General features: G+C 33.4%; 20 non-coding genes across 20 annotated transcripts; all 20 read right to left on the bottom strand.

Moving 5' to 3' along the window:
* Positions 1-1,484: 1,484 nt before the first annotated feature.
* Positions 1,485-1,567, bottom strand: TRNAL-UAA (transfer RNA leucine (anticodon UAA)). Its single transcript has one exon. It is a non-coding gene; the product is annotated as a tRNA-Leu (tRNA).
* A 798-nt stretch (positions 1,568-2,365) lies between these two features.
* Positions 2,366-2,448, bottom strand: TRNAL-UAA (transfer RNA leucine (anticodon UAA)). Its single transcript has one exon. It is a non-coding gene; the product is annotated as a tRNA-Leu (tRNA).
* Positions 2,449-3,309: 861 nt separating this feature from the next.
* TRNAL-UAA (transfer RNA leucine (anticodon UAA)) lies at positions 3,310-3,392 on the bottom strand. The gene has a single exon. It is a non-coding gene; the product is annotated as a tRNA-Leu (tRNA).
* Positions 3,393-4,192: 800 nt separating this feature from the next.
* Positions 4,193-4,275, bottom strand: TRNAL-UAA (transfer RNA leucine (anticodon UAA)). Its single transcript has one exon. It is a non-coding gene; the product is annotated as a tRNA-Leu (tRNA).
* An 862-nt stretch (positions 4,276-5,137) lies between these two features.
* TRNAL-UAA (transfer RNA leucine (anticodon UAA)) lies at positions 5,138-5,220 on the bottom strand. The gene has a single exon. It is a non-coding gene; the product is annotated as a tRNA-Leu (tRNA).
* A 798-nt stretch (positions 5,221-6,018) lies between these two features.
* On the bottom strand, positions 6,019-6,101 carry TRNAL-UAA (transfer RNA leucine (anticodon UAA)). The gene has a single exon. It is a non-coding gene; the product is annotated as a tRNA-Leu (tRNA).
* Positions 6,102-6,962: 861 nt separating this feature from the next.
* Positions 6,963-7,045, bottom strand: TRNAL-UAA (transfer RNA leucine (anticodon UAA)). Its single transcript has one exon. It is a non-coding gene; the product is annotated as a tRNA-Leu (tRNA).
* A 798-nt stretch (positions 7,046-7,843) lies between these two features.
* TRNAL-UAA (transfer RNA leucine (anticodon UAA)) lies at positions 7,844-7,926 on the bottom strand. Its single transcript has one exon. It is a non-coding gene; the product is annotated as a tRNA-Leu (tRNA).
* Positions 7,927-8,787: 861 nt separating this feature from the next.
* On the bottom strand, positions 8,788-8,870 carry TRNAL-UAA (transfer RNA leucine (anticodon UAA)). The gene has a single exon. It is a non-coding gene; the product is annotated as a tRNA-Leu (tRNA).
* A 798-nt stretch (positions 8,871-9,668) lies between these two features.
* Positions 9,669-9,751, bottom strand: TRNAL-UAA (transfer RNA leucine (anticodon UAA)). Its single transcript has one exon. It is a non-coding gene; the product is annotated as a tRNA-Leu (tRNA).
* Positions 9,752-10,612: 861 nt separating this feature from the next.
* Positions 10,613-10,695, bottom strand: TRNAL-UAA (transfer RNA leucine (anticodon UAA)). Its single transcript has one exon. It is a non-coding gene; the product is annotated as a tRNA-Leu (tRNA).
* A 798-nt stretch (positions 10,696-11,493) lies between these two features.
* Positions 11,494-11,576, bottom strand: TRNAL-UAA (transfer RNA leucine (anticodon UAA)). Its single transcript has one exon. It is a non-coding gene; the product is annotated as a tRNA-Leu (tRNA).
* Positions 11,577-12,437: 861 nt separating this feature from the next.
* Positions 12,438-12,520, bottom strand: TRNAL-UAA (transfer RNA leucine (anticodon UAA)). The gene has a single exon. It is a non-coding gene; the product is annotated as a tRNA-Leu (tRNA).
* A 797-nt stretch (positions 12,521-13,317) lies between these two features.
* Positions 13,318-13,400, bottom strand: TRNAL-UAA (transfer RNA leucine (anticodon UAA)). The gene has a single exon. It is a non-coding gene; the product is annotated as a tRNA-Leu (tRNA).
* Positions 13,401-14,261: 861 nt separating this feature from the next.
* Positions 14,262-14,344, bottom strand: TRNAL-UAA (transfer RNA leucine (anticodon UAA)). The gene has a single exon. It is a non-coding gene; the product is annotated as a tRNA-Leu (tRNA).
* A 798-nt stretch (positions 14,345-15,142) lies between these two features.
* On the bottom strand, positions 15,143-15,225 carry TRNAL-UAA (transfer RNA leucine (anticodon UAA)). The gene has a single exon. It is a non-coding gene; the product is annotated as a tRNA-Leu (tRNA).
* An 861-nt stretch (positions 15,226-16,086) lies between these two features.
* TRNAL-UAA (transfer RNA leucine (anticodon UAA)) lies at positions 16,087-16,169 on the bottom strand. The gene has a single exon. It is a non-coding gene; the product is annotated as a tRNA-Leu (tRNA).
* A 798-nt stretch (positions 16,170-16,967) lies between these two features.
* Positions 16,968-17,050, bottom strand: TRNAL-UAA (transfer RNA leucine (anticodon UAA)). Its single transcript has one exon. It is a non-coding gene; the product is annotated as a tRNA-Leu (tRNA).
* An 861-nt stretch (positions 17,051-17,911) lies between these two features.
* TRNAL-UAA (transfer RNA leucine (anticodon UAA)) lies at positions 17,912-17,994 on the bottom strand. The gene has a single exon. It is a non-coding gene; the product is annotated as a tRNA-Leu (tRNA).
* Positions 17,995-18,792: 798 nt separating this feature from the next.
* Positions 18,793-18,875, bottom strand: TRNAL-UAA (transfer RNA leucine (anticodon UAA)). The gene has a single exon. It is a non-coding gene; the product is annotated as a tRNA-Leu (tRNA).
* Between the last annotated feature and the right edge of the window lie 105 nt (positions 18,876-18,980).

The raw sequence follows: 18,980 nt of genomic DNA, 5'->3' as shown, positions 1-18,980 counted from the left end.
AAAAAACTTTGCTTGCCAATTTTTACACCTTTTTTAACATGTCACATTAGACATTCAAAGGGTTTATGTTGATAACTAACATTTGGAAATAAATGCTAACTTTCTTTTTCTGTACGGTCACATGGCAATTCTTTTGTGGAAATGTAAGGTGGTCAACAAAGATATGCAACATATACTTCTTTCTCTAATTTCCAACATTCTGTCATGTACATTAAAACAGAATGTAACTTTCATTTTCTGTATGTTCACATGGCAATGCTTTTGTAGAATGCATGGTGCCAACTATCATAAGCAACATATATTCCTGTATGCTTTTCTGATTGATGACATTCTTACTAGTACATTTTTATAAGGATTAAATGAAAAAAAAAGCATACCAGAAGTGGGGTTCGAACCCACGCGGATACAAATCCATTGGATCTTAAGTACAACGCCTTAACCCATGGGTCCTCAAACAGCGGCCCTCCAGATGTTGTGAAACTACAAATCCCAGCATGCCTTGCCACAGTTTTGCTATAAGGGAGTGTTAAAACGGTGGCAAGGCATGCTGGGGTTTGTAGTTTCACAACATCTGGAGGGCCGCAGTTTGAGGACCCATGCCTTAACCACTCGGCAATCCTGGTGTGAATCTGGCAGCTGCTTTTTCTTATGCTAGATGCTTTTGCAATGGGCCTATTTCTTTCAATATGGTCAACTTTTATTCAAACATACACAACTTAGAGTCTAAATGATTACATATCTGGCTATTTTCAGAGATTTTATGATATCTATATTTCTTTTATTCATAGAAAATAAGTTTATTTGAAAAATGTAACTCAAAATATAATTTTTGTTGATGTTTTATGATTGACAGTTGAAATTAATAAAAAATCAAAATAAGGCAGACTTCCAGATGCCACTGAGCCCCCCAGCAGCCCCCTGCCAATTCTAAATATGCCTGGAAAACCCCCAGGAGTAGCAGAGACCACGGTTGACAAGCAGACAGGTAAGTTGTCTTTTTTTATGTCAGGGGTTTTCAGCGCTGCAAACTCTGCGAACAGTTTTCAAAATTGGATACTGTGGGTATCACAAGTGCACTTACCTATGGTAATCCATAATGCTGTACCATTTTCATACAGTTCCTTTAATAAAATATATTTAAAACTTGGATACTGTGGTTATAACGAGTGCACATACCCATGGTAATCCAAAATTGTGCACAAAGCATGCTCGTTTGTATTACCTCACTCCCAAATTTATATCACATAAAGTTATTGATTTTGACCATATTTTCAGATTGTCCAGCCATATAGACTGCTCTTTATTTTTATGATGATTATTGACCTTTACAAATGTTGCTTTTTGTCTTGCCATATGAGAATGTTTTTGTGGAACAATTATGTTGCTCAACAAATGTAAGCAACATAGACTACTGAACATGTTAAGCACATAACTCTGTTAACATTCTTCCTTTAACATTTTCACAAGGGTAGAATTAAAATTCATACCAGAATTGGGGTTCGAACCCACACGGATAGAAATCCATTGGATCTTAAGTCCAACGCCTTAACCACTCGGCCATCCTGGTTTGTTGCTGCAACTTGTTGTCATGGGAAAATACTATTTTAATGTTCATGTGTATTTTAATGTGCATGGCTATCTTTTTATTCAAACTTTCTAGTGCTTGAAGTCTAAATTATGACATATTTCTAGCAACTTTTATGGATATTATATCCTTATTTCATTTCCCAATATAAAGTAAGGTTCTTTAGAAAATATTTACTCAAAGTATGTATTTTATTGAATTTTTTTATATTTTTACATTATTCAGCTATATAGAGTGCTCTGCCTTTTAACTCTTTGAGTGCCAACATCTGTGACAGATTTTCAAAATATCTGCTAAAACTGCCAAAGTCGCTCACATTTGTTCTATAAATTCAAATAAAAAATGTAGTGTAAACAAAGATTATATTTCCTATGTAAGGTAAACATTCAAGGTCATTATGATGAATAAAAAAACTTTGCTTGCCAATTTTTACACCTTTTTTAACATATCACATTAGACATTCAAAGGGTTTATGTTGATAACTAACATTTGGAAATAAATGCTAACTTTCTTTTTCTGTACGGTCACATGGCAATTCTTTTGTGGAAATGTATGGTGGTCAACAAAGATATGCAACATATACTCCTTTCTCTAATTTCCAACATTCTGTCATGTACATTAAAACAGAATGTAACTTTCATTTTCTTTATGTTCACATGGCAATGCTTTTGTAGAATGCATGTTGCCAACTATCATAAGCAACATATATTCATGTATGCTTTTCTGATTGATGGCATTCTTACTTGTACATTTATATAAGGCTTAAATGAAAAAAAAGCATACCAGAAGTGGGGTTCGAACCCACGCGGATACAAATCCATTGGATCTTAAGTCCAACGCCTTAACCACTCGGCCATCCTGGTGTGATTCTGGCAGCTGCTTTTTCTTATGTTAGATGCTTTTGCTATGGGCCTATTTCTTTCAATATGGTCAACTTTTATTCAAACATACACAACTTAGAGTCTAAATGATTACATATCTGGGTATTTTCAGAGATTTTATGATATCTATATTTCTTTTATTCATAGAAAATAAGTTTATTTGAAAAATGTAACTCAAAATATAATTTTTGTTGATGTTTTATGATTGACAGTTGAAATTTATAAAAAATCAAAATAAGGCAGACTTCCAGCTGCCACTGAGCCCCCCAGCAGCCCCCTGCCAATTCTAAATATGCCTGGAAAACCCCCAGGAGTAGCAGAGACCACGGTTGACAAGCAGACAGGTAAGTTGTCTTTTTTTATGTCAGGGGTTTTCAGCGCTGCAAACTCTGCGAACAGTTTTCAAAATTGGATACTGTGGGTATCACAAGTGCACTTACCTATGGTAATCCATAATGCTGTACCATTTTCATACAGTTCCTTTAATAAAATATATTTAAAACTTGGATACTGTGGTTATAACGAGTGCACATACCCATGGTAATCCAAAATTGTGCACAAAGCATGCTCGTTTGTATTACCTCACTCCCAAATTTATATCACATAAAGTTATTGATTTTGACCATATTTTCAGATTGTCCAGCCATATAGACTGCTCTTTATTTTTATGATGATTATTGACCTTTACAAATGTTGCTTTTTGTCTTGCCATATGAGAATGTTTTTGTGGAACAATTATGTTGCTCAACAAATGTAAGCAACATAGACTCTTGAACATGTTAAGCACATAACTCTGTTAACATTCTTCCTTTAACATTTTCACAAGGGTAGAATTAAAATTCATACCAGAAGTGGAGTTCGAACCCACGCGGATAGAAATCCATTGGATCTTAAGTCCAACGCCTTAACCACTCGGTCATCCTGGTTTGTTGCTGTAACTTGTTGTCATGGGAAAATACTATTTCAATGTTCATGTGTATTTAATTGTGCATGGCTATCATTTTATTCAAACTTTCTAGTGCTTGGAGTCTAAATTATGACATATTTCTGGCAACTTTTATGGATATTATATCCTTATTTCATTTCCCAACAGAAAGTAAGGTTCTTTAGAAAATATTTACTCAAAGTATGTATTTTATTGAATTTCATTATATTTTTACAATATTCAGCTATATAGATTGCTCTGCCTTTTAACTCTTTGAGTGCCGACATCTGTGACAGATTTTCAAAATATCTGCTAAAACTGCCAAAGTCGCTCACATTTGTTCTATAAATTCAAATAAAAAATGTAGTGTAAACAAAGATTATATTTCCTATGTAAGGTAAACATTACAGGTCTTTATGATGAATAAAAAAACTTTGCTTGGCAATTTTTACACCTTTTTTAACATATCACATTAGACATTCAAAGGGTTTATGTTGATAACTAACATTTGGAAATAAATGCTAACTTTCTTTTTCTGTACGGTCACATGGCAATTCTTTTGTGGAAATGTAAGGTGGTCAACAAAGATATGCAACATATACTCCTTTCTCTAATTTCCCACATTCTGTCATGTACATTAAAACAGAATGTAACTTTCATTTTCTGTATGTTCACATGGCAATGCTTTTGTAGAATGCATGGTGCCAACTATCATAAGCAACATATATTCCTGTATGCTTTTCTGATTGATGACATTCTTACTAGTACATTTTTATAAGGATTAAATGAAAAAAAAAAGCATACCAGAAGTGGGGTTCGAACCCACGCGGATACAAATCCATTGGATCTTAAGTACAACGCCTTAACCACTCGGCCATCCTGGTGTGAATCTGGCAGCTGCTTTTTCTTATGCTAGATGCTTTTGCAATGGGCCTATTTCTTTCAATATGGTCAACTTTTATTCAAACATACACAACTTAGAGTCTAAATGATTACATATCTGGCTATTTTCAGAGATTTTATGATATCTATATTTCTTTTATTCATAGAAAATAAGTTTATTTGAAAAATGTAACTCAAAATATAATTTTTGTTGATGTTTTATGATTGACAGTTGAAATTAATAAAAAATCAAAATAAGGCAGACTTCCAGATGCCACTGAGCCCCCCAGCAGCCCCCTGCCAATTCTAAATATGCCTGGAAAACCCCCAGGAGTAGCAGAGACCACGGTTGACAAGCAGACAGGTAAGTTGTCTTTTTTTCATGTCAGGGGTTTTCAGCGCTGCAAATTCTGCGAACAGTTTTCAAAATTGGATACTGTGGGTATCACAAGTGCACTTACCTATGGTAATCCATAATGCTGTACCATTTTCATGCAGTTCCTTTAATAAAATATATTTAAAACTTGGATACTGTGGTTATAACGAGTGCACATACCCATGGTAATCCAAAATTGTGCACAAAGCATGCTCGTTTGTATTACCTCACTCCCAAATTTATATCACATAAAGTTATTGATTTTGACCATATTTTCAGATTGTCCAGCCATATAGACTGCTCTTTATTTTTATGATGATTATTGACCTTTACAAATGTTGCTTTTTGTCTTGCCATATGAGAATGTTTTTGTGGAACAATTATGTTGCTCAACAAATGTAAGCAACATAGACTCTTGAACATGTTAAGCACATAACTCTGTTAACATTCTTCCTTTAACATTTTCACAAGGGTAGAATTAAAATTCATACCAGAAGTGGAGTTCGAACCCACGCGGATAGAAATCCATTGGATCTTAAGTCCAACGCCTTAACCACTCGGTCATCCTGGTTTGTTGCTGTAACTTGTTGTCATGGGAAAATACTATTTCAATGTTCATGTGTATTTAATTGTGCATGGCTATCATTTTATTCAAACTTTCTAGTGCTTGGAGTCTAAATTATGACATATTTCTGGCAACTTTTATGGATATTATATCCTTATTTCATTTCCCAACAGAAAGTAAGGTTCTTTAGAAAATATTTACTCAAAGTATGTATTTTATTGAATTTCATTATATTTTTACAATATTCAGCTATATAGATTGCTCTGCCTTTTAACTCTTTGAGTGCCAACATCTGTGACAGATTTTCAAAATATCTGCTAAAACTGCCAAAGTCGCTCAAATTTGTTCTATAAATTCAAATAAAAAATGTAGTGTAAACAAAGATTATATTTCCTATGTAAGGTAAACATTACAGGTCTTTATGATGAATAAAAAAATTTTGCTTGGCAATTTTTACACCTTTTTTAACATATCACATTAGACATTCAAAGGGTTTATGTTGATAACTAACATTTGGAAATAAATGCTAACTTTCTTTTTCTGTACGGTCACATGGCAATTCTTTTGTGGAAATGTATGGTGGTCAACAAAGATATGCAACATATACTCCTTTCTCTAATTTCCAACATTCTGTCATGTACATTAAAACAGAATGTAATTTTCATTTTCTGTATGTTCACATGGCAATGCTTTTGTAGAATGCATGGTGCCAACTATCATAAGCAACATATATTCCTGTATGCTTTTCTGATTGATGACATTCTTACTTGTACATTTTTATAAGGCTTAAATGAAAAAAAAGCATACCAGAAGTGGGGTTCGAACCCACGCGGATACAAATCCATTGGATCTTAAGTCCAACGCCTTAACCACTCGGCCATCCTGGTGTGATTCTGGCAGCTGCTTTTTCTTATGCTAGATCCTTTTGCAATTGGCCTATTTCTTTCAATATGGTCAACTTTTATTCAAACATACACAACTTAGAGTCTAAATGATTACATATATGGCTATTTTCAGAGATTTTATGATATCTATATTTCTTTTATTCATAAAAAATAAGTTTATTTGAAAAATGTAACTCAAAATATAATTTTTGTTGATGTTTTATGATTGACAGTTGAAATTAATAAAAAATCAAAATAAGGCAAACTTCCAGCTGCCACTGAGCCCCCCAGCAGCCCCCTGCCAATTCTAAATATGCCTGGAAAACCCCCAGGAGTAGCAGAGACCACGGTTGACAAGCAGACAGGTAAGTTGTCTTTTTTTATGTCAGGGGTTTTCAGCGCTGCAAACTCTGTGAACAGTTTTCAAAATTGGATACTGTGGGTATCACAAGTGCACTTACCTATGGTAATCCATAATGCTGTACCATTTTCATACAGTTCCTTTAATAAAATATATTTAAAACTTGGATACTGTGGTTATAATGAGTGCACATACCCATGGTAATCCAAAATTGTGCACAAAGCATGCTCGTTGGTATTACCTCACTCCCAAATTTATATCACATAAAGTTATTGATTTTGACCATATTTTCAGATTGTCCAGCCATATAGACTGCTCTTTATTTTTATGATGATTATTGACCTTTACAAATGTTGCTTTTTGTCTTGCCATATGAGAATGTTTTTGTGGAACAATTATGTTGCTCAACAAATGTAAGCAACATAGACTCCTGAACATGTTAAGCACATAACTCTGTTAACATTCTTCCTTTAACATTTTCACAAGGGTAGAATTAAAATTCATACCAGAAGTGGGGTTCGAACCCACGCGGATAGAAATCCATTGGATCTTAAGTCCAACGCCTTAACCACTCTGCCATCCTGGTTTGTTGCTGTAACTTGTTGTCATGGGAAAATACTATTTCAATGTTCATGTGTATTTAATTGTGCATGGCTATCATTTTATTCAAACTTTCTAGTGCTTGGAGTCTAAATTATGACATATTTCTGGCAACTTTTATGGATATTATATCCTTATTTCATTTCCAAACAGAAAGTAAGGTTCTTTAGAAAATATTTACTCAAAGTATGTATTTTATTGAATTTCATTATATTTTTACAATATTCAGCTATATAGATTGCTCTGCCTTTTAACTCTTTGAGTGCCAACATCTGTGACAGATTTTCAAAATATCTGCTAAAACTGCCAAAGTCGCTCAAATTTGTTCTATAAATTCAAATAAAAAATGTAGTGTAAACAAAGATTATATTTCCTATGTAAGGTAAACATTACAGGTCTTTATGATGAATAAAAAAACTTTGCTTGGCAATTTTTACACCTTTTTTAACATATCACATTAGACATTCAAAGGGTTTATGTTGATAACTAACATTTGGAAATAAATGCTAACTTTCTTTTTCTGTACGGTCACATGGCAATTCTTTTGTGGAAATGTATGGTGGTCAACAAAGATATGCAACATATACTCCTTTCTCTAATTTCCAACATTCTGTCATGTACATTAAAACAGAATGTAACTTTCATTTTCTGTATGTTCACATGGCAATGCTTTTGTAGAATGCATGGTGCCAACTATCATAAGCAACATATATTCCTGTATGCTTTTCTGATTGATGACATTCTTACTTGTACATTTTTATAAGGCTTAAATGAAAAAAAAGCATACCAGAAGTGGGGTTCGAACCCACGCGGATACAAAACCATTGGATCTTAAGTCCAACGCCTTAACCACTCGGCCATCCTGGTGTGATTCTGGCAGCTGCTTTTTCTTATGCTAGATGCTTTTGCAATGGGCCTATTTCTTTCAATATGGTCAACTTTTATTCAAACATACACAACTTAGAGTCTAAATGATTACATATATGGCTATTTTCAGAGATTTTATGATATCTATATTTCTTTTATTCATAAAAAATAAGTTTATTTGAAAAATGTAACTCAAAATATAATTTTTGTTGATGTTTTATGATTGACAGTTTAAATTAATAAAAAATCAAAATAAGGCAAACTTCCAGCTGCCACTGAGCCCCCCAGCAGCCCCCTGCCAATTCTAAATATGCCTGGAAAACCCCCAGGAGTAGCAGAGACCACGGTTGACAAGCAGACAGGTAAGTTGTCTTTTTTTATGTCAGGGGTTTTCAGCGCTGCAAACTCTGTGAACAGTTTTCAAAATTGGATACTGTGGGTATCACAAGTGCACTTACCTATGGTAATCCATAATGCTGTACCATTTTCATACAGTTCCTTTAATAAAATATATTTAAAACTTGGATACTGTGGTTATAATGAGTGCACATACCCATGGTAATCCAAAATTGTGCACAAAGCATGCTCGTTGGTATTACCTCACTCCCAAATTTATATCACATAAAGTTATTGATTTTGACCATATTTTCAGATTGTCCAGCCATATAGACTGCTCTTTATTTTTATGATGATTATTGACCTTTACAAATGTTGCTTTTTGTCTTGCCATATGAGAATGTTTTTGTGGAACAATTATGTTGCTCAACAAATGTAAGCAACATAGACTCCTGAACATGTTAAGCACATAACTCTGTTAACATTCTTCCTTTAACATTTTCACAAGGGTAGAATTAAAATTCATACCAGAAGTGGGGTTCGAACCCACGCGGATAGAAATCCATTGGATCTTAAGTCCAACGCCTTAACCACTCTGCCATCCTGGTTTGTTGCTGAAATTTGTTGTCATGTGAAAATACTATTTCAATGTTCATGTGTATTTTAATGTGCATGGCTATCATTTTATTCAAACTTTCTAGTGCTTGGAGTCTAAATTATGACATATTTCTGGCAACTTTTATGGATATTATATCCTTATTTCATTTCCAAACAGAAAGTAAGGTTCTTTAGAAAATATTTACTCAAAGTATGTATTTTATTGAATTTCATTATATTTTTACAATATTCAGCTATATAGATTGCTCTGCCTTTTAACTCTTTGAGTGCCAACATCTGTGACAGATTTTCAAAATATCTGCTAAAACTGCCAAAGTCGCTCACATTTGTTCTATAAATTCAAATAAAAAATGTAGTGTAAACAAAGATTATATTTCCTATGTAAGGTAAACATTACAGGTCTTTATGATGAATAAAAAAACTTTGCTTGCCAATTTTTACACCTTTTTTAACATGTCACATTAGACTTTTAAAGGGTTTATGTTGATAACTAACATTTGGAAATAAATGCTAACTTTCTTTTTCTGTACGGTCACATGGCAATTCTTTTGTGGAAATGTAAGGTGGTCAACAAAGATATGCAACATATACTCCTTTCTCTAATTTCCAACATTCTGTCATGTACATTAAAACAGAATGTAACTTTCATTTTCTGTATGTTCACATGGCAATGCTTTTGTAGAATGCATGGTGCCAACTATCATAAGCAACATATATTCCTGTATGCTTTTCTGATTGATGACATTCTTACTAGTACATTTTTATAAGGATTAAATGAAAAAAAAGCATACCAGAAGTGGGGTTCGAACCCACACGGATACAAATCCATTGGATCTTAAGTACAACGCCTTAACCACTCGGCCATCCTGGTGTGAATCTGGCAGCTGCTTTTTCTTATGCTAGATGCTTTTGCAATGGGCCTATTTTTTTCAATATGGTCAACTTTTATTTAAACATACACAATTTAGAGTCTAAATGATTACATATCTGGGTATTTTCAGAGATTTTATGATATCTATATTTCTTTTATTCATAGAAAATAAGTTTATTTGAAAAATGTAACTCAAAATATAATTTTTGTTGATGTTTTATGATTGACAGTTGAAATTAATAAAAAATCAAAATAAGGCAGACTTCCAGATGCCACTGAGCCCCCCAGCAGCCCCCTGCCAATTCTAAATATGCCTGGAAAACCCCCAGGAGTAGCAGAGACCACGGTTGACAAGCAGACAGGTAAGTTGTCTTTTTTTATGTCAGGGGTTTTCAGCGCTGCAAACTCTGCGAACAGTTTTCAAAATTGGATACTGTGGGTATCACAAGTGCACTTACCTATGGTAATCCATAATGCTGTACCATTTTCATACAGTTCCTTTAATAAAATATATTTAAAACTTGGATACTGTGGTTATAACGAGTGTACATACCCATGGTAATCCAAAATTGTGCACAAAGCATGCTCGTTTGTATTACCTCACTCCCAAATTTATATCACATAAAGTTATTGATTTTGACCATATTTTCAGATTGTCCAGCCATATAGACTGCTCTTTATTTTTATGATGATTATTGACCTTTACAAATGTTGCTTTTTGTCTTGCCATATGAGAATGTTTTTGTGGAACAATTATGTTGCTCAACAAATGAGAGCAACATAGACTACTGAACATGTTAAGCACATAACTCTGTTAACATTCTTCCTTTAACATTTTCACAAGGGTAGAATTAAAATTCATACCAGAAGTGGGGTTCGAACCCACACGGATAGAAATCCATTGGATCTTAAGTCCAACGCCTTAACCACTCGGCCATCCTGGTTTGTTGCTGCAACTTGTTGTCATGGGAAAATACTATTTTAATGTTCATGTGTATTTTAATGTGCATGGCTATCTTTTTATTCAAACTTTCTAGTGCTTGAAGTCTAAATTATGACATATTTCTGGCAACTTTTATGGATATTATATCCTTATTTCATTTCCCAATATAAAGTAAGGTTCTTTAGAAAATATTTACTCAAAGTATGTATTTTATTGAATTTTTTTATATTTTTACATTATTCAGCTATATAGAGTGCTCTGCCTTTTAACTCTTTGAGTGCCAACATCTGTGACAGATTTTCAAAATATCTGCTAAAACTGCCAAAGTCGCTCACATTTGTTCTATAAATTCAAATAAAAAATGTAGTGTAAACAAAGATTATATTTCCTATGTAAGGTAAACATTAAAGGTCATTATGATGAATAAAAAAACTTTGCTTGCCAATTTTTACACCTTTTTTAACATATCACATTAGACATTCAAAGGGTTTATGTTGATAACTAACATTTGGAAATAAATGCTAACTTTCTTTTTCTGTACGGTCACATGGTAATTCTTTTGTGGAAATGTATTGTGGTCAACAAAGATATGCAACATATACTCCTTTCTCTAATTTCCAACATTCTGTCATGTACATTAAAACAGAATGTAACTTTCATTTTCTTTATGTTCACATGGCAATGCTTTTGTAGAATGCATGTTGCCAACTATCATAAGCAACATATATTCATGTATGCTTTTCTGATTGATGGCATTCTTACTTGTACATTTATATAAGGCTTAAATGAAAAAAAAGCATACCAGAAGTGGGGTTCGAACCCACGCGGATACAAATCCATTGGATCTTAAGTCCAACGCCTTAACCACTCAGCCATCCTGGTGTGATTCTGGCAGCTGCTTTTTCTTATGTTAGATGCTTTTGCTATGGGCCTATTTCTTTCAATATGGTCAACTTTTATTCAAACATACACAACTTAGAGTCTAAATGATTACATATCTGGGTATTTTCAGAGATTTTATGATATCTATATTTCTTTTATTCATAGAAAATAAGTTTATTTGAAAAATGTAACTCAAAATATAATTTTTGTTGATGTTTTATGATTGACAGTTGAAATTTATAAAAAATCAAAATAATGCAGACTTCCAGCTGCCACTGAGCCCCCCAGCAGCCCCCTGCCAATTCTAAATATGCCTGGAAAACCCCCAGGAGTAGCAGAGACCACGGTTGACAAGCAGACAGGTAAGTTGTCTTTTTTTATGTCAGGGGTTTTCAGCGCTGCAAACTCTGCGAACAGTTTTCAAAATTGGACACTGTGGGTATCACAAGTGCACTTACCTATGGTAATCCATAATGCTGTACCATTTTCATACAGTTCCTTTAATAAAATATATTTAAAACTTGGATACTGTGGTTATAATGAGTGCACATACCCATGGTAATCCAAAATTGTGCACAAAGCATGCTCGTTGGTATTACCTCACTCCCAAATTTATATCACATAAAGTTATTGATTTTGACCATATTTTCAGATTGTCCAGCCATATAGACTGCTCTTTATTTTTATGATGATTATTGACCTTTACAAATGTTGCTTTTTGTCTTGCCATATGAGAATGTTTTTGTGGAACAATTATGTTGCTCAACAAATGTAAGCAACATAGACTCCTGAACATGTTAAGCACATAACTCTGTTAACATTCTTCCTTTAACATTTTCACAAGGGTAGAATTAAAATTCATACCAGAAGTGGGGTTCGAACCCACGCGGATAGAAATCCATTGGATCTTAAGTCCAACGCCTTAACCACTCTGCCATCCTGGTTTGTTGCTGAAATTTGTTGTCATGTGAAAATACTATTTCAATGTTCATGTGTATTTTAATGTGCATGGCTATCATTTTATTCAAACTTTCTAGTGCTTGGAGTCTAAATTATGACATATTTCTGGCAACTTTTATGGATATTATATCCTTATTTCATTTCCAAACAGAAAGTAAGGTTCTTTAGAAAATATTTACTCAAAGTATGTATTTTATTGAATTTCATTATATTTTTACAATATTCAGCTATATAGATTGCTCTGCCTTTTAACTCTTTGAGTGCCAACATCTGTGACAGATTTTCAAAATATCTGCTAAAACTGCCAAAGTCGCTCACATTTGTTCTATAAATTCAAATAAAAAATGTAGTGTAAACAAAGATTATATTTCCTATGTAAGGTAAACATTACAGGTCTTTATGATGAATAAAAAAACTTTGCTTGCCAATTTTTACACCTTTTTTAACATGTCACATTAGACATTCAAAGGGTTTATGTTGATAACTAACATTTGGAAATAAATGCTAACTTTCTTTTTCTGTACGGTCACATGGCAATTCTTTTGTGGAAATGTAAGGTGGTCAACAAAGATATGCAACATATACTCCTTTCTCTAATTTCCAACATTCTGTCATGTACATTAAAACAGAATGTAACTTTCATTTTCTGTATGTTCACATGGCAATGCTTTTGTAGAATGCATGGTGCCAACTATCATAAGCAACATATATTCCTGTATGCTTTTCTGATTGATGACATTCTTACTAGTACATTTTTATAAGGATTAAATGAAAAAAAGCATACCAGAAGTGGGGTTCGAACCCACACGGATACAAATCCATTGGATCTTAAGTACAACGCCTTAACCACTCGGCCATCCTGGTGTGAATCTGGCAGCTGCTTTTTCTTATGCTAGATGCTTTTGCAATGGGCCTATTTCTTTCAATATGGTCAACTTTTATTCAAACATACACAATTTAGAGTCTAAATGATTACATATCTGGGTATTTTCAGAGATTTTATGATATCTATATTTCTTTTATTCATAGAAAATAAGTTTATTTGAAAAATGTAACTCAAAATATAATTTTTGTTGATGTTTTATGATTGACAGTTGAAATTAATAAAAAATCAAAATAAGGCAGACTTCCAGATGCCACTGAGCCCCCCAGCAGCCCCCTGCCAATTCTAAATATGCCTGGAAAACCCCCAGGAGTAGCAGAGACCACGGTTGACAAGCAGACAGGTAAGTTGTCTTTTTTTATGTCAGGGGTTTTCAGCGCTGCAAACTCTGCGAACAGTTTTCAAAATTGGATACTGTGGGTATCACAAGTGCACTTACCTATGGTAATCCATAATGCTGTACCATTTTCATACAGTTCCTTTAATAAAATATATTTAAAACTTGGATACTGTGGTTATAACGAGTGCACATACCCATGGTAATCCAAAATTGTGCACAAAGCATGCTCGTTTGTATTACCTCACTCCAAAATTTATATCACATAAAGTTATTGATTTTGACCATATTTTCAGATTTTCCAGCCATATAGACTGCTCTTTATTTTTATGATGATTATTGACCTTTACAAATGTTGCTTTTTGTCTTGCCATATGAGAATGTTTTTGTGGAACAATTATGTTGCTCAACAAATGAGAGCAACATAGACTACTGAACATGTTAAGCACATAACTCTGTTAACATTCTTCCTTTAACATTTTCACAAGGGTAGAATTAAAATTCATACCAGAAGTGGGGTTCGAACCCACACGGATAGAAATCCATTGGATCTTAAGTCCAACGCCTTAACCACTCGGCCATCCTGGTTTGTTGCTGCAACTTGTTGTCATGGGAAAATACTATTTTAATGTTCATGTGTATTTTAATGTGCATGGCTATCTTTTTATTCAAACTTTCTAGTGCTTGAAGTCTAAATTATGACATATTTCTGGCAACTTTTATGGATATTATATCCTTATTTCATTTCCCAATATAAAGTAAGGTTCTTTAGAAAATATTTACTCAAAGTATGTATTTTATTGAATTTTTTTATATTTTTACATTATTCAGCTATATAGAGTGCTCTGCCTTTTAACTCTTTGAGTGCCAACATCTGTGACAGATTTTCAAAATATCTGCTAAAACTGCCAAAGTCGCTCACATTTGTTCTATAAATTCAAATAAAAAATGTAGTGTAAACAAAGATTATATTTCCTATGTAAGGTAAACATTAAAGGTCATTATGATGAATAAAAAAACTTTGCTTGCCAATTTTTACACCTTTTTTAACATATCACATTAGACATTCAAAGGGTTTATGTTGATAACTAACATTTGGAAATAAATGCTAACTTTCTTTTTCTGTACGGTCACATGGCAATTCTTTTGTGGAAATGTATTGTGGTCAACAAAGATATGCAACATATACTCCTTTCTCTAATTTCCAACATTCTGTCATGTACATTAAAACAGAATGTAACTTTCATTTTCTTTATGTTCACATGGCAATGCTTTTGTAGAATGCATGTTGCCAACTATCATAAGCAACATATATTCATGTATGCTTTTCTGATTGATGGCATTCTTACTTGTACATTTATATAAGGCTTAAATGAAAAAAAAGCATACCAGAAGTGGGGTTCGAACCCACGCGGATACAAATCCATTGGATCTTAAGTCCAACGCCTTAACCACTCGGCCATCCTGGTGTGATTCTGGCAGCTGCTTTTTCTTATGTTAGATGCTTTTGCTATGGGCCTATTTCTTTCAATATGGTCAACTTTTATTCAAACATACACAACTTAGAGTCTAAATGATTACATATCTGGGTATTTTCAGAGATTTTATGATATCTATATTTCTTTTATTCATAGAAAATAAGTTTATTTGAAAAATGTAACTCAAAATATAATTTTTGTTGATGTTTTATGATTGACAGTTGAAATTTCTAAAAAATCAAAATAAGGCAGACTTCCAGCTGCCACTGAGCCCCCCAGCAGCCCCCTGCCAATTCTAAATATGCCTGGAAAACCCCCAGGAGTAGCAGAGACCACGGTTGACAAGCAGACAGGTAAGTTGTCTTTTTTTATGTCAGGGGTTTTCAGCGCTGCAAACTCTGCGAACAGTTTTCAAAATTGGATACTGTGGGTATCACAAGTGCACTTACCTATGGTAATCCATAATGCTGTACCATTTTCATACAGTTCCTTTAATAAAATATATTTAAAACTTGGATACTGTGGTTATAACGAGTGCACATACCCATGGTAATCCAAAATTGTGCACAAAGCATGCTCGTTTGTATTACCTCACTCCCAAATTTATATCACATAAAGTTATTGATTTTGACCATATTTTCAGATTGTCCAGCCATATAGACTGCTCTTTATTTTTATGATGATTATTGACCTTTACAAATGTTCCTTTTTGTCTTGCCATATGAGAATGTTTTTGTGGAACAATTATGTTGCTCAACAAATGTAAGCAACATAGACTCCTGAACATGTTAAGCACATAACTCTGTTAACATTCTTCCTTTAACATTTTCACAAGGGTAGAATTAAAATTCATACCAGAAGTGGAGTTCGAACCCACGCGGATAGAAATCCATTGGATCTTAAGTCCAACGCCTTAACCACTCGGTCATCCTGGATGTTGCTGTAACTTGTTGTCATGGGAAAATACTATTTCAATGTTCATGTGTATTTAACTGTGCATGGCTATCATTTTATTCAAACTTTCTAGTGCTTGGAGTCTAAATTATGACATATTTCTGGCAACTTTTATGGATATTATATCCTTATTTCATTTCCCAACAGAAAGTAAGGTTCTTTAGAAAATATTTACTCAAAGTATGTATTTTATTGAATTTCATTATATTTTTACAATATTCAGCTATATAGATTGCTCTGCCTTTTAACTCTTTGAGTGCCAACATCTGTGACAGATTTTCAAAATATCTGCTAAAACTGCCAAAGTCGCTCAAATTTGTTCTATAAATTCAAATAAAAAATGTAGTGTAAACAAAGATTATATTTCCTATGTAAGGTAAACATTACAGGTCTTTATGATGAATAAAAAAATTTTGCTTGGCAATTTTTACACCTTTTTTAACATATCACATTAGACATTCAAAGGGTTTATGTTGATAACTAACATTTGGAAATAAATGCTAACTTTCTTTTTCTGTACGGTCACATGGCAATTCTTTTGTGGAAATGTATGGTGGTCAACAAAGATATGCAACATATACTCCTTTCTCTAATTTCCAACATTCTGTCATGTACATTAAAACAGAATGTAACTTTCATTTTCTGTATGTTCACATGGCAATGCTTTTGTAGAATGCATGGTGCCAACTATCATAAGCAGCATATATTCCTGTATGCTTTTCTGATTGATGACATTCTTACTTGTACATTTTTATAAGGCTTAAATGAAAAAAAAAGCATACCAGAAGTGGGGTTCGAACCCACGCGGATACAAATCCATTGGATCTTAAGTCCAACGCCTTAACCACTCGGCCATCCTGGTGTGATTCTGGCAGCTGCTTTTTCTTATGCTAGATGCTTTTGCAATTGGCCTATTTCTTTCAATATGGTCAACTTTTATTCAAACATACACAACTTAGAGTCTAAATGATTACATATCTGGCTATTTTCAGAGATTTTATGATATCTATATTTCTTTTATTCATAGAAAATAAGTTTATCTGAAAAATGTAACTCAAAATATAATTTTTGTTGATGTTTTATGATTGACAGTTGAAATTAATAAAAAATCAAAATAAGGCAAACGTCCAGCTGCCACTGAGCCCCCCAGCAGCCCCCTGCCAATTCTAAATATGCCTGGAAAACCCCCAGGAGTAGCAGAGACCACGGTTGACAAGCAGACAGGTAAGTTGTCTTTTTTTATGTCAGGGGTTTTCAGCGCTGCAAACTCTGCGAACAGTTTTAAAAATTGGATACTGTGGGTATCACAAGTGCACTTACCTATGGTAATCCATAATGCTGTACCATTTTCATACAGTTCCTTTAATAAAATATATTTAAAACTTGGATACTGTGGTTATAACGAGTGCACATACCCATGGTAATCCAAAATTGTGCACAAAGCATGCTCGTTGGTATTACCTCACTCCCAAATTTATATCACATAAAGTTATTGATTTTGACCATATTTTCAGATTGTCCAGCCATATAGACTGCTCTTTATTTTTATGATGATTATTGACCTTTACAAATGTTGCTTTTTATCTTGCCATATGAGAATGTTTTTGTGGAACAATTATGTTGCTCAACAAATGTAAGCAACATAGACTCCTGAACATGTTAAGCACATAACTCTGTTAACATTCTTCCTTTAACATTTTCACAAGGGTAGAATTAAAATTCATACCAGAAGTGGGGTTCGAACCCAGGCGGATAGAAATCCATTGGATCTTACGTCCAACGCCTTAACCACTCGGCCATCCTGGTTTGTTGCTGAAACTTGTTGTCATGTGAAAATACTATTTCAATGTTCATGTGTATTTTAATGTGCATGGCTATCATTTTATTCAAACTTTCTAGTGCTTGGAGTCTAAATTATGACATATTTCTGGCAACTTTTATGGATATTATATCCTTATTTCATTTCCAAACAGAAAGTAAGGTTCTTTAGAAAATATTTACTCAAAGTATGTATTTTATTGAATTTCATTATATTTTTACAATATTCAGCTATATAGATTGCTCTGCCTTTTAACTCTTTGAGTGCCAACATCTGTGACAGATTTTCAAAATATCTGCTAAAACTGCCAAAGTCGCTCAAATTTGTTCTATAAATTCAAATAAAAAATGTAGTGTAAACAAAGATTATATTTCCTATGTAAGGTAAACATTACAGGTCTTTATGATGAATAAAAAAACTTTGCTTGGCAATTTTTACACCTTTTTTAACATATCACATTAGACATTCAAAGGGTTTATGTTGATAACTAACATTTGGAAATAAATGCTAACTTTCTTTTTCTGTACGGTCACATGGCAATTCTTTTGTGGAAATGTATGGTGGTCAACAAAGATATGCAACATATACTCCTTTCTCTAATTTCCAACATTCTGTCATGTACATTAAAACAGAATGTAACTTTCATTTTCTGTATGTTCACATGGCAATGCTTTTGTAGAATGCATGGTGCCAACTATCATAAGCAACATATATTCCTGTATGCTTTTCTGATTGATGACATTCTTACTTGTACATTTTTATAAGGCTTAAATGAAAAAAAAGCATACCAGAAGTGGGGTTCGAACCCACGCGGATACAAAACCATTGGATCTTAAGTCCAACGCCTTAACCACTCGGCCATCCTGGAGTGATTCTGGCAGCTGCTTTTTCTTATGCTAGATGCTTTTGCAATGGGCCTATTTCTTTCAATATGGTCAACTTTTATTCAAACATACACAACTTAGAGTCTAAA

Source organism: Crinia signifera, chromosome 3 (genome assembly GCF_055691185.1).
Source record: "Crinia signifera chromosome 3, ASM5569118v1, whole genome shotgun sequence".
Taxonomy (NCBI): domain Eukaryota; kingdom Metazoa; phylum Chordata; class Amphibia; order Anura; family Myobatrachidae; genus Crinia; species Crinia signifera.
Note: the sequence above shows the minus strand (reverse complement) of the source record. Positions and strands in the feature narration are given on the sequence as shown.